Source organism: Oreochromis niloticus, unplaced genomic scaffold (assembly GCF_001858045.2).
Source record: "Oreochromis niloticus isolate F11D_XX unplaced genomic scaffold, O_niloticus_UMD_NMBU tig00000304_pilon, whole genome shotgun sequence".
In the NCBI taxonomy this organism is placed as follows: Eukaryota; Metazoa; Chordata; class Actinopteri; order Cichliformes; family Cichlidae; genus Oreochromis; species Oreochromis niloticus.
The window spans coordinates 96605-106277 of NW_020327116.1; the positions used below are offsets into that span (position 1 = coordinate 96605).

At 39.0% G+C, this 9673-nt stretch overlaps 2 long non-coding RNA genes across 2 annotated transcripts; both read left to right on the plus strand.

Annotated features, from left to right (window-relative positions):
• The first annotated feature begins 2139 nt into the window (after nucleotides 1-2139).
• LOC109200575 (uncharacterized) lies at nucleotides 2140-3536 on the plus strand. The gene is made up of 3 exons (XR_002060730.2): nucleotides 2140-2325; nucleotides 2445-2524; nucleotides 2629-3536. It is a non-coding gene; the product is annotated as an uncharacterized LOC109200575 (long non-coding RNA).
• A 4597-nt stretch (nucleotides 3537-8133) lies between these two features.
• On the plus strand, nucleotides 8134-9672 carry LOC109200576 (uncharacterized). Its single transcript, XR_002060731.2, has 3 exons — nucleotides 8134-8271; nucleotides 8414-8519; nucleotides 9627-9672. It is a non-coding gene; the product is annotated as an uncharacterized LOC109200576 (long non-coding RNA).
• Nucleotide 9673: the final 1 nt, after the last annotated feature.

A 9673-nucleotide genomic window follows, 5' to 3' on the forward strand; every position in this document is an offset into this window, starting at 1 on the left:
TAAAATGAATAAATAAATATCCCGTTCGTTTCAATACGCATGATCTGAGCATGCGCGGAATGACACGGAGCTATTCTTTGATCCTTTGATCTTCTCAAAGGGGAGACTGTGACGTGACGGTCGACGTCACCATCGCAGTCCATAAATAGAGGCTTTAACACAGTTTACCTTGGGCGTCTTCAGTAACAGCGAGTTGGTTTTGCAAAGCAGGAGTCTTTGACAAAGGTAATACCTTTACATTTAAATAATTCAGGGAACATATTTTTTTCTTTTGACACTTATCCCTGCAGCAGTTCCAAAGTGAGTCAATGGAGAGAATAGCTCAGGATTTAGAGTTTCTCGAGGAGCAAAGCAGAATGATTATTACTAGGATGGACAACTTTGAAAGGGAGTTGAATAAACTAAAGGAAGAGCGTGCGAAAATCAGGCGTGAAATCCAAGAGGAAGTAACAAAGAGTGCTGTTGCCAACTTGGCACGTAACGCAGGTCTAGGTGTTGCCATAACGGGCGCTATTTTTGGTGCAGTTTACCTGGCCACCTACAGATATTTGAAATCATACACAGTCAGAAATAGGGTACGGAAGGGGTACATTACTGTGCCCCAAGGTACAAAATGACATTAATACAGTCTAAGGACAAATACTGGACCTCGGGTAACTATCTGTACCTTTTTTAGCGTCTGAAAGGTACATACATGTTCCTTAATTGTGAAAAGTACAACTATTTGGATGAATTGCAAAAAAGCACCCTTATTGAACTCGGAGTGCGAGTTGAGCCCATCCTCACAACATCAAACAAAAAGTAGAAGAAACTCAAGGAATAGCTGGTGGATTCTAGAACTTTCTGTAAATGCAGCAGGTGCCATTTTGTTTTATCAACGGACGGAGATGGATTACGAACTTGCAAGTCCTGGTGTGCTCTGTTCACTTTCAACCGAGGAACTCTTAACAAAATACAAGAGTGGGGCTTAGATGTCACCGAAGCTAAAGCTCAGCGTTTCAGAGGTAAGTTTTATTTAAAGAAAAATGTAGTGTAATTACTAATTATTGGTTTAGCCTAGCTTAACGTATATTAGCAATTTAGCTAGTTTCAGCACTCTCTTAGCTCAAATTATGTCTTTTTACAAACGTTTTTACAAACGTTTATGTGTAAAGTTGAGGTCACAGTTCTGAAAAATGAAAAATGTGTACACATAGTATTTGTATAAGTTTGAACTTATATATGTGGTTCGGCCACAGTCTATGGGTTCGGTAACCCCTGCGCAGCGGAACGGCGCGAAATTTGATTCCCTGGTAGCTGAATGCAGTTTACCGTTAGTGTATTAATGGTTTAATAAAATCACGTTTTTACATCCATTCCAAGGCCATCAACACACATGGGCAGCTGAATATAACGTTTAAAGGAAATATCTTGACGCCGCACTTGTTTAAAATATAACAAGGGTGTAGCAGCTGGGGTTTGATAGTCGCGTTTTAAGCAATGTGGGAACTTCTTCAGCATGTAATCTGAGCTTGTAATACGGTCCTGCGGGTGTTATCGCTATAAGTAATTGGTCTGAAAGAACAGACGGCAGAAACTGTCGGAAATCTGGAGAAAGGAGTCACCTTACTAGTGAATATGAACAAATTACAGCATTCTAGTCTTTTTTTTCTTCCAAACTTGAAAGGGCACAAAAGCAGACTATGGTTGCATACCTTTCCAAGGATCCTTCAAAAGCAGGTTAAATTCAACCAATTTGTGTCAAGGATGAAGGAATCTTCAGTGACGCTGACTCTACAGACTGTCTCTCCAGAAGACTGGCAACCATCTACTTCGTCAACTTCAATAAGGTATTTTCTTATTTATAATGAAGTTAGTATGTCTGAAGCATACATGTTGGCCGTTATGCACTTTTAGGATTTAGTTAATATGATCATTGTTTCTACCATATGTATTGTTACTGTAGTGGTTTATACTTCAATTCATGCAATAAAAACAAACACTTAACTGTTTTCACAGTTAAGTGTTTTGTTTGTTCATGTAACTTCTTACAGTATTGTTGTTAAATTCTATAAAAAATAATTATGCAGCACCATACATAATTAATATCAACTTTAGATTATTTCATTTTCATACACTGTTATTTGTACTGAAAATGAATTTTTTACTTGTAGCTGTGCAACGAACTCGGGTGGATCCAACCAACAACGGGTAATGTAAGCCAGCGATTTCGTGAAGGGCTCTCATGTGTTGCAGCAAAAGTGACTGACCCTACACGAGGGAAAACCCCACTCTACCAGCTCTACCTTGATGCAAGAGAGGAGGCTCTCACTGATGACCTACCAGGTATTTGCTTTTTTTTTTTTTAACTTCAAGGCTTCCATTTATATAATTTTTATAGGTAACTGGAAATGCCAGATAAAATGCATGGGTGATCTTGTTTTTTTGTTTTGTTTTTTTGGCAGATCTTGACACAAGGGGTGCACTTTTATTCCTGCCATACGTCTTCAAGGAGAAACTGGATCTCTTTGTCATACTTGGAGAGGTGTGTGTATTAAAATATTTAGTCTATATAAAAGGAAAACAAATGTATCTTTTGTTAAGAGACTAAGATATTGCTTTCCTCTACCTTCTCTTTTGACTTCAAAGGTTCATCCTAAAACCCCTATCCAACTGTTCAGCTACTTCATGAAGACTGGAAACCAGTGTTCTCCAGAAGCGCTCCAAACATTGTGAAGTTGGATGGCAGTGAAGTGTGCAGAACCTCGTGTATTTTTGAAGGAATCATCTCTTCTTTCTGCTTGTATTTTGTCTTCAACCTTGCTTACCCAAAACATCTGAAGAACACCCTGATTTTTCTCCAAAAGTACATTGTGAAAATAGATGAGGGTGAGGACCGGCCTCTGCCAATCACAGTCACCAGACAAATAAATCTTCTGTATTGACCACCATGCCTCAGCCATATCAGTGCTCCAAATGTGACAGAAGAACCTTTAGTTTGACAAAGCTTATTCAGCACATAGGACTTAGTCATTCCCATGATGCCAATTTTGATATAACTTGTGGACTCAGTGACTGCTGTTCTTCTGTTACACCAAAGTGTCATTATTTAATCCACTACGCAAGACTGATTGAAATGTTCGGCCCTCTACGTTTGTTATCGTGTATGAGATTTGAAAGTAAGCACCAGTATTTCAAAACGTTGTCCCGCAATTGTAGAAATTTTATGAACATTGCTACAACTTTGAGCAACAGACATCAGTTCAGACAGTGCTGGGAGTTTTCTAACAAAAGTTTACTTGGTGAATTTGAAAATGTTTTTGGAAAAAGTGTGACTACAGCATTTTTGTCATTACCACTGGAACTGCAACAAGCACTGACAGTCTATTGTGGCTTTTCTGAAGTTGATAGTGCTAAGAAAGCTTTCCAGCGTGTGTCAGAAGTAATTGTGAACAGTGTCAAATACTGTGTAAGAGATGTGTTTGTCATTGATGTACTGCATTCAGAGAAGATTCCTCTGTTCTGGCAAATTAAGTACATATTTAATATTGACACAATGTGGGTCTTTTGTGGAAAAATTCTCATTCCTCTGTTAAATGACAACCATTTTCATTCATACAGTGTTAGAGTTGATAGTGAATGGACGTTGCTAAAACCTGGGGCCTGTTCTTCGTACCTCGCTAAGTAAGTTAGCCGGATTTGAATGTTGACGATTTCGCGTGATCTTGGATCGTTCGTTCTCCGAAGCTCATCTGGGACTTGCTGTCATAGCAACAGATCCGTAAGCGTAAACCTGCTCGGGAGCAGGTTTACTTTATGTAAACAGGATTAGATCGCGGCCTCTCAGGTATGTCCGCTGCAGTTATATGAAAGCAACAGCGATATTTCGCCACTGTTTTACCATAAATAAATATTAGCAATGTAACTAAAGATAATGTATTTGATTCTTTTATTGATTTCATACAGATACATACAGGTCATTTCCGAAAAAAAGGGAAATGTACTATTAATCATTCTATTACATGTAGTAGATCATGTCAGATGTAATTCATATTTTAGAGTAGTAATAGTAAATTACTACGTGCAATCAAGATGACAGACCACGGCTAAAAAAGCGAAGGTGGATTTGGGAAGTCTGTCGCAGCCATGTCCTGTCCGTTTGTACGCGAGCAAGGAAGGTGCAAGATTGATAAGGAGAGTTTACAGAATTTAGCGTATATTGCGGGATAGACGGGATCCTTTAGCTCAGCGCGACGGTGTGCTCATAGAGAGAGATCGATTCTCCCGTGAGGGTATTATTTACTTTCTCTCTCTCTCTCTCTCTCTATATATATACATATATATATATATATATATATACTTACTGTACTGTATATACTTACTCCCGACTTACTGTGCATGCTTCAGTCACCCCTTGCATGGGAACAGGTAAAAGTGATGGAGTGTTATGTCAAACTACACACAAAAAACCCCACAATGTCAATAAATGTCACAGTACAAAAAGGGGTGTGACGAGGGGGTGCAGGACCACCACCTGTCTTTATTTGCTCTGCCTTTTCTTGGTTGCTGTTATAAACAAACAAACAGATTATTTCAGGGTCTCTTGTCATAGACTAAAAGCAATATAAGTGATAAATATTACCATTCTGTGGAATATTTTTATATTTCACTTTTACTTTTTCCCATGTTCTAGTGGGTCCTGTTGTGGCTCTAATGTGAAAGAGGATATGATGTAATATAATATAATGTGGAATAAAATAATATCACATGATATAATGTAATATCATGGATCACTTACGAGTTTAATTTGTCAGCAACTTTCTGCCAGCCCTCTCTCCTTGCTTTTGCAGCCTTTGCAGTGTTCCCCTGCGTTTTAATTAAACTCTGAAACTCCTGATATCCCTCAATCAAGAGTTCTTGGTCTGCTGCCGTGAAATACTGTGCGCACTCCTTCGACATCTTCGCCGACCAATCACAGGGTTGCCGATCAATGTTTCTACTATCGATGCGTAGCCCTTTTAAGCCACCCAGTGATCTCAGATTACTTCATCCAGCTATACTAATCATCAACAAGATAAGATAAGATAAGATAAGATAAGATAAGATAACCTTTATTAGTCCCACACGTGGGAAATTTGTTTTGTCACAGCAGGAAGTGGACAGTGCAAAAGTTATGAAGGACAATTAGAATAAAATAAAAAGAATAAATACAGTACACAACTGTACAGAATAGAATAAAATAGAATAATATATACAGTAGAATAAATAGAGTAAAATATACAATAGGATAAAAATAGAATACAAATGTTATATACAACAGAGTGAAAAATACAACGGTTGCCAGAAAGATTATTGCACATTGTGTTATTGCACATTTGTGGATGTGTGTGATTGATCAGTTAAATGCTTTATTGGTGTGTTCGGAGAACCGGATTAGCGAGCTCAAGGTTAGTGCGATGATTTGATCTTGGATGTGTCATTTGATCTTGGATGTAGTAAGCGAGGTACGAAGAACAGGCCCCTGGACAGGAAATTGATGTTGCAGCTTATGACAAACTGTTGATAACAGTTCGTATGTAACAGTTAAGCAATGTATTTAAGAAGGTAATAAATATGACAAGTATTTTTGACTTTGTATCTTCAATTTTTCAAATCTTGAGAGGAAAAATATAGGAAATCTGTGTGTAGATACTGAACCTTTAGAAAGACATTTTTGTACTCCTTTTAAGGGTTCTTTTTTTGTACTTTATACTAAGGGTACAACTTTGCCCTTTAAGTACAGGTTTGACGTGTAAAATAATCTGAAGATGTATAAGATGTGACAATATCCTTTATATCGATATAGTCTGTTACGTTATAATTATAGTTGCGGAGCCGCAAGTTTGCCTCTCTTTCGTCCACTTTTGTCTTACGCAACGTTACTCGACCTCGCCTCACCTTCACTGAACACAACTCCCCCATCGCTTCACCTGCAGGCAGCGACAAGATGGACACGGCAAATCTCCGTTAATGAGTTACTGCGCATCGCCCCGTGCGTGGGGCTGGACGGTGTTAACGAGCTAGCCACGCTAACACCATGCACGGCCTGAATCCTTTCATTTTCTCAAAAGTTGACTGCGCGCCTTATGTATGAATTCTGGTTGTGCTTGATGACCGAGAACCGATTTTATGTGATACACAGTGCTCAGCAATCTGTCCAAAAATGTTTTAGTTCGACTTTGGTAAGCTACGGAGCTGCACCGCCTGATGGATTGTCGGAGCATTACGGCTACCGAGGAGCCTCGCGGAGTAATACGTACTGTGCTTCAACGTAATATTACCGTACTGTGTGTATATAAGGACCATAAATGGCACCTGTTCAGAGACATGGTTACGAAGCGGATTTCAAACTCCAGGCTGTCAGTCACACAGTAGAAGTTGGGAACAGAGCAGCTGTGAAATCTGTCTTTGTTATTATGCTCAGCGTCTGTTAGTTTACATTTTGACTGCACAATTGTGAGCTTTTTGTTATGCACAAACAACATAGTTTTCTTTTATTTATAGAGCATCATTATTTAATAAATACTCATAATTTATTTTTGAGTAGTTTTTTTCATGTACATCTATGCTGTATGTTAATAAAAGTGCCTGTGTGACATCTGGGACACAGCTTTGACTAAGAACTCTCTTTTGTTCTTACTTTAAGGCTTTAAAAAATATCGAGATATATATCTTATATCGCCATCCAGCTAAAAAATATCGAGATATGAATTTTGGGTCATATCACCCAGCTCTAGTACAAATCAGTACCCACAGTTTAGGGTACAGAACGGTACCTTAGAGGGTACCACCCCAGTGACAAGACATTGTACCCCTATAGTACATTTCTGTACTTTAATTTCTGAGTGTGTACGGCATACCTGATTGGCTTATTAAGTGGTTCCTTCAGCAATTCTTCCAACATATAAAGGATCGTTTCTAAATTTCTTCCGGTAATTCTTCTAGTAATAGTAATAATGTTTTCCAGCCACGGTCCGCCAATCTGTCATAACTATACTGTGCTCTCATTTATCTTCAATTTTATTTTGCCCTCACCTCCAACCAGTCATGACAGAAGACTGCCCCTCCCTGAGCCTGGTTCTGTCATAGGTTTCTTCCTGTTAAAAGGGAGTTTTCCTGTCCACCGTTGCTCACAGGGGATCATTTGATTGTTGGGGTTGAATTTTTGGATTGAATTTAATTGCCTTAAACTGAAAATCAAAATTCAAGTGAGGGATTGACCAGGGCTCGCAAAATCGCTAGCCGACGTCCCGGGCCTAGCGATTTCTCCAGTCGGGCTACCAAAATCTATCTCAGCCCTGCCCGATGGGCCGATGGGCTAGATAGATTTTGGTAGGTTCTGATAGTAGAGAGCACAAACTTTGTTAGCTGGATTGTTTTTTTTTATTTGTAGTTTTTGGTGCTCCATACTTCAAAACTACAAATATAAACAATGCGGTTGATGGCTAATCAAAATAAAGAAAAATAATATTTTAAAAAAACATCCACTACTGCTCTGTGTGTTACTTCAATGAAGACTTGTATTTATTGTGATAGAAAAATATAAATTGTCCAAAATATTTGTGAGTTTTTAAATTAGCACTGCATGAGTTTAACTGTGGCACAGACGGCTGTCGGCCTGGTGAGTGAGAGCTCAACCTCCAAACTGAACCCAGTGTGTTACTCACAGAATCACAGATTTACTGACATTACTGATTGTTCTGTAGGGTCTTTACAATTTTCAGCCCTTCAGTGACTGTTGTCTTCTGACTCCATCTTTAGGGTTTAGTTAGATTAAATATTTAACCAGTTAATTTAAGAATGAAAGACACATTTATCACAAAGGCACTCTTATAATGTAGATTAAATGTGTGTTGACATAACATCTAGATGTATGATTAGAAAGAGAGAAATGTTGTAATGACATGAACAAAGTGCAGTATTCCAAGATGGCATCAGAGTTTTAACACCTTTTATACTCATGTTTTTATAATTATGTTAAGTGTAAAAGCTCAAAGATAATGACATAGATGCATCTGTTTCTGTTATTATCACAATAACACAACATAAAATGATTATTGTGACATTTTTTCTGTGCTGTATTAAGGTTACCAGAGTCAGCTGGGGATTCATGAACGTCATCAGTGATGTTTCTCCACAGCGGGCTCATCAGTACCTGGTGACAGAAGGTCAATCCAGCTCTGACTTGAGGCTGTTCAAGAATCAGCTCCACTTGATCTGGTTCCACCTCTACCACAGGCAGAGAAACACAGGGTGAGATCTTCTCCTGCCAGTCATCACGCTATAACTGTGTCCAGGTGTTAAATTCATCCATGTGATTCAGCAACACTGTAAAATAATATTCATTTCTTTGGTAAGAAGTGTGTGTTTCTGTTCTTAAATTGATCATCACCAGCCTGGACTCTTTGTTGGCCAGACAAAATCAGAAACGGAAATCATTGGTTTTCACAACTGGGTCCAGTTCCACCTGCAAAGGATATGAGGCCAGGGAGCATGATTTGGTAAGTATAACATTTCACCAAACAGAAGAGTTTGATTTCCTTTGATTTCAGTATTCTCAGCCGGTCGGCCTCATGTGTGCCTGATCACAAGTCGGTCCACTTCATACATGCACAGTAGCGCAGGCAAATAGTTGCTCACATGCTCACTGTGGCCATTATTGAGCTCGCGTTGGGTGGAGACGAGTAGGGCTGGTATTGTCACGGATTTCTAGAATCGATTCGATTCAGATTCACAAGGTCCCGAATCGATCGATTTGATCAGGGAGAGGATGGACAGACTGTTTTCACTTCTTGAAAGATCAGTTCCAAAATCAGTTATGCATTAAGAAATGTATTTATTTGAATATTTTGTGACATTGTTATATGTGTTGCATTAGTTTAAAAGTGTTTTGTTATTAAAATTGATTACAACACACTAACTGTCACTGAACTCATTTTATTTTCAGGTATTTTTAACATCTATGAACATAATGGTCACTTTGAACAATTTTACATGGATATTTATTTGATGGTAAATGGCCTGTATTTGTATAGCGCTTTACACATCCAGTCATCCACCCACTCACACACTAGTGATGGTAAGCTACATTGTAGTCACAGCCACCTGGGGGCACTGACAGAGACGAGGCTGCCGACACTGGTGGCACCGGGCCCTCTGACCACCACCAGTAGGCAACGGGTGAAGTGTTTTGCCAAGGACACAACGACCGAGACTGTTCAAGCCGGGGCTCGAATCGGCAACCTTCCGATTACAAGGCAACCTCCCAACTCTTGAGCCACGATCGCCCCAATATGGCAATAAAGTAAATAACAACAACAATTCAGTGGGCCAGTTTCAGTCATTATGCAAATGTACTGTTTATGAGATTGGGGGAACCTGCAGTCAGCTGAGACCGAAGAAGTCACTTGGATGAGTGACGAAACGTTTCTCCCACAAAACGCTACGTCCAGATGAACAGAATCAACTTTTTGGAGAACAACAATTAAACAAGAATATTTCTAATAAGCCAACAATATTTAAAGAAGGAAAAACAATATTTACAGTTGTTTATACAGGATTAACCTGAGTGACCTGTTCCTGGACCGTTTTTTTAACAACTGTAATAGATTACAGGAAGTCTCTGGCTGTGTTGCTGAATCTGCCGATGCAAGAT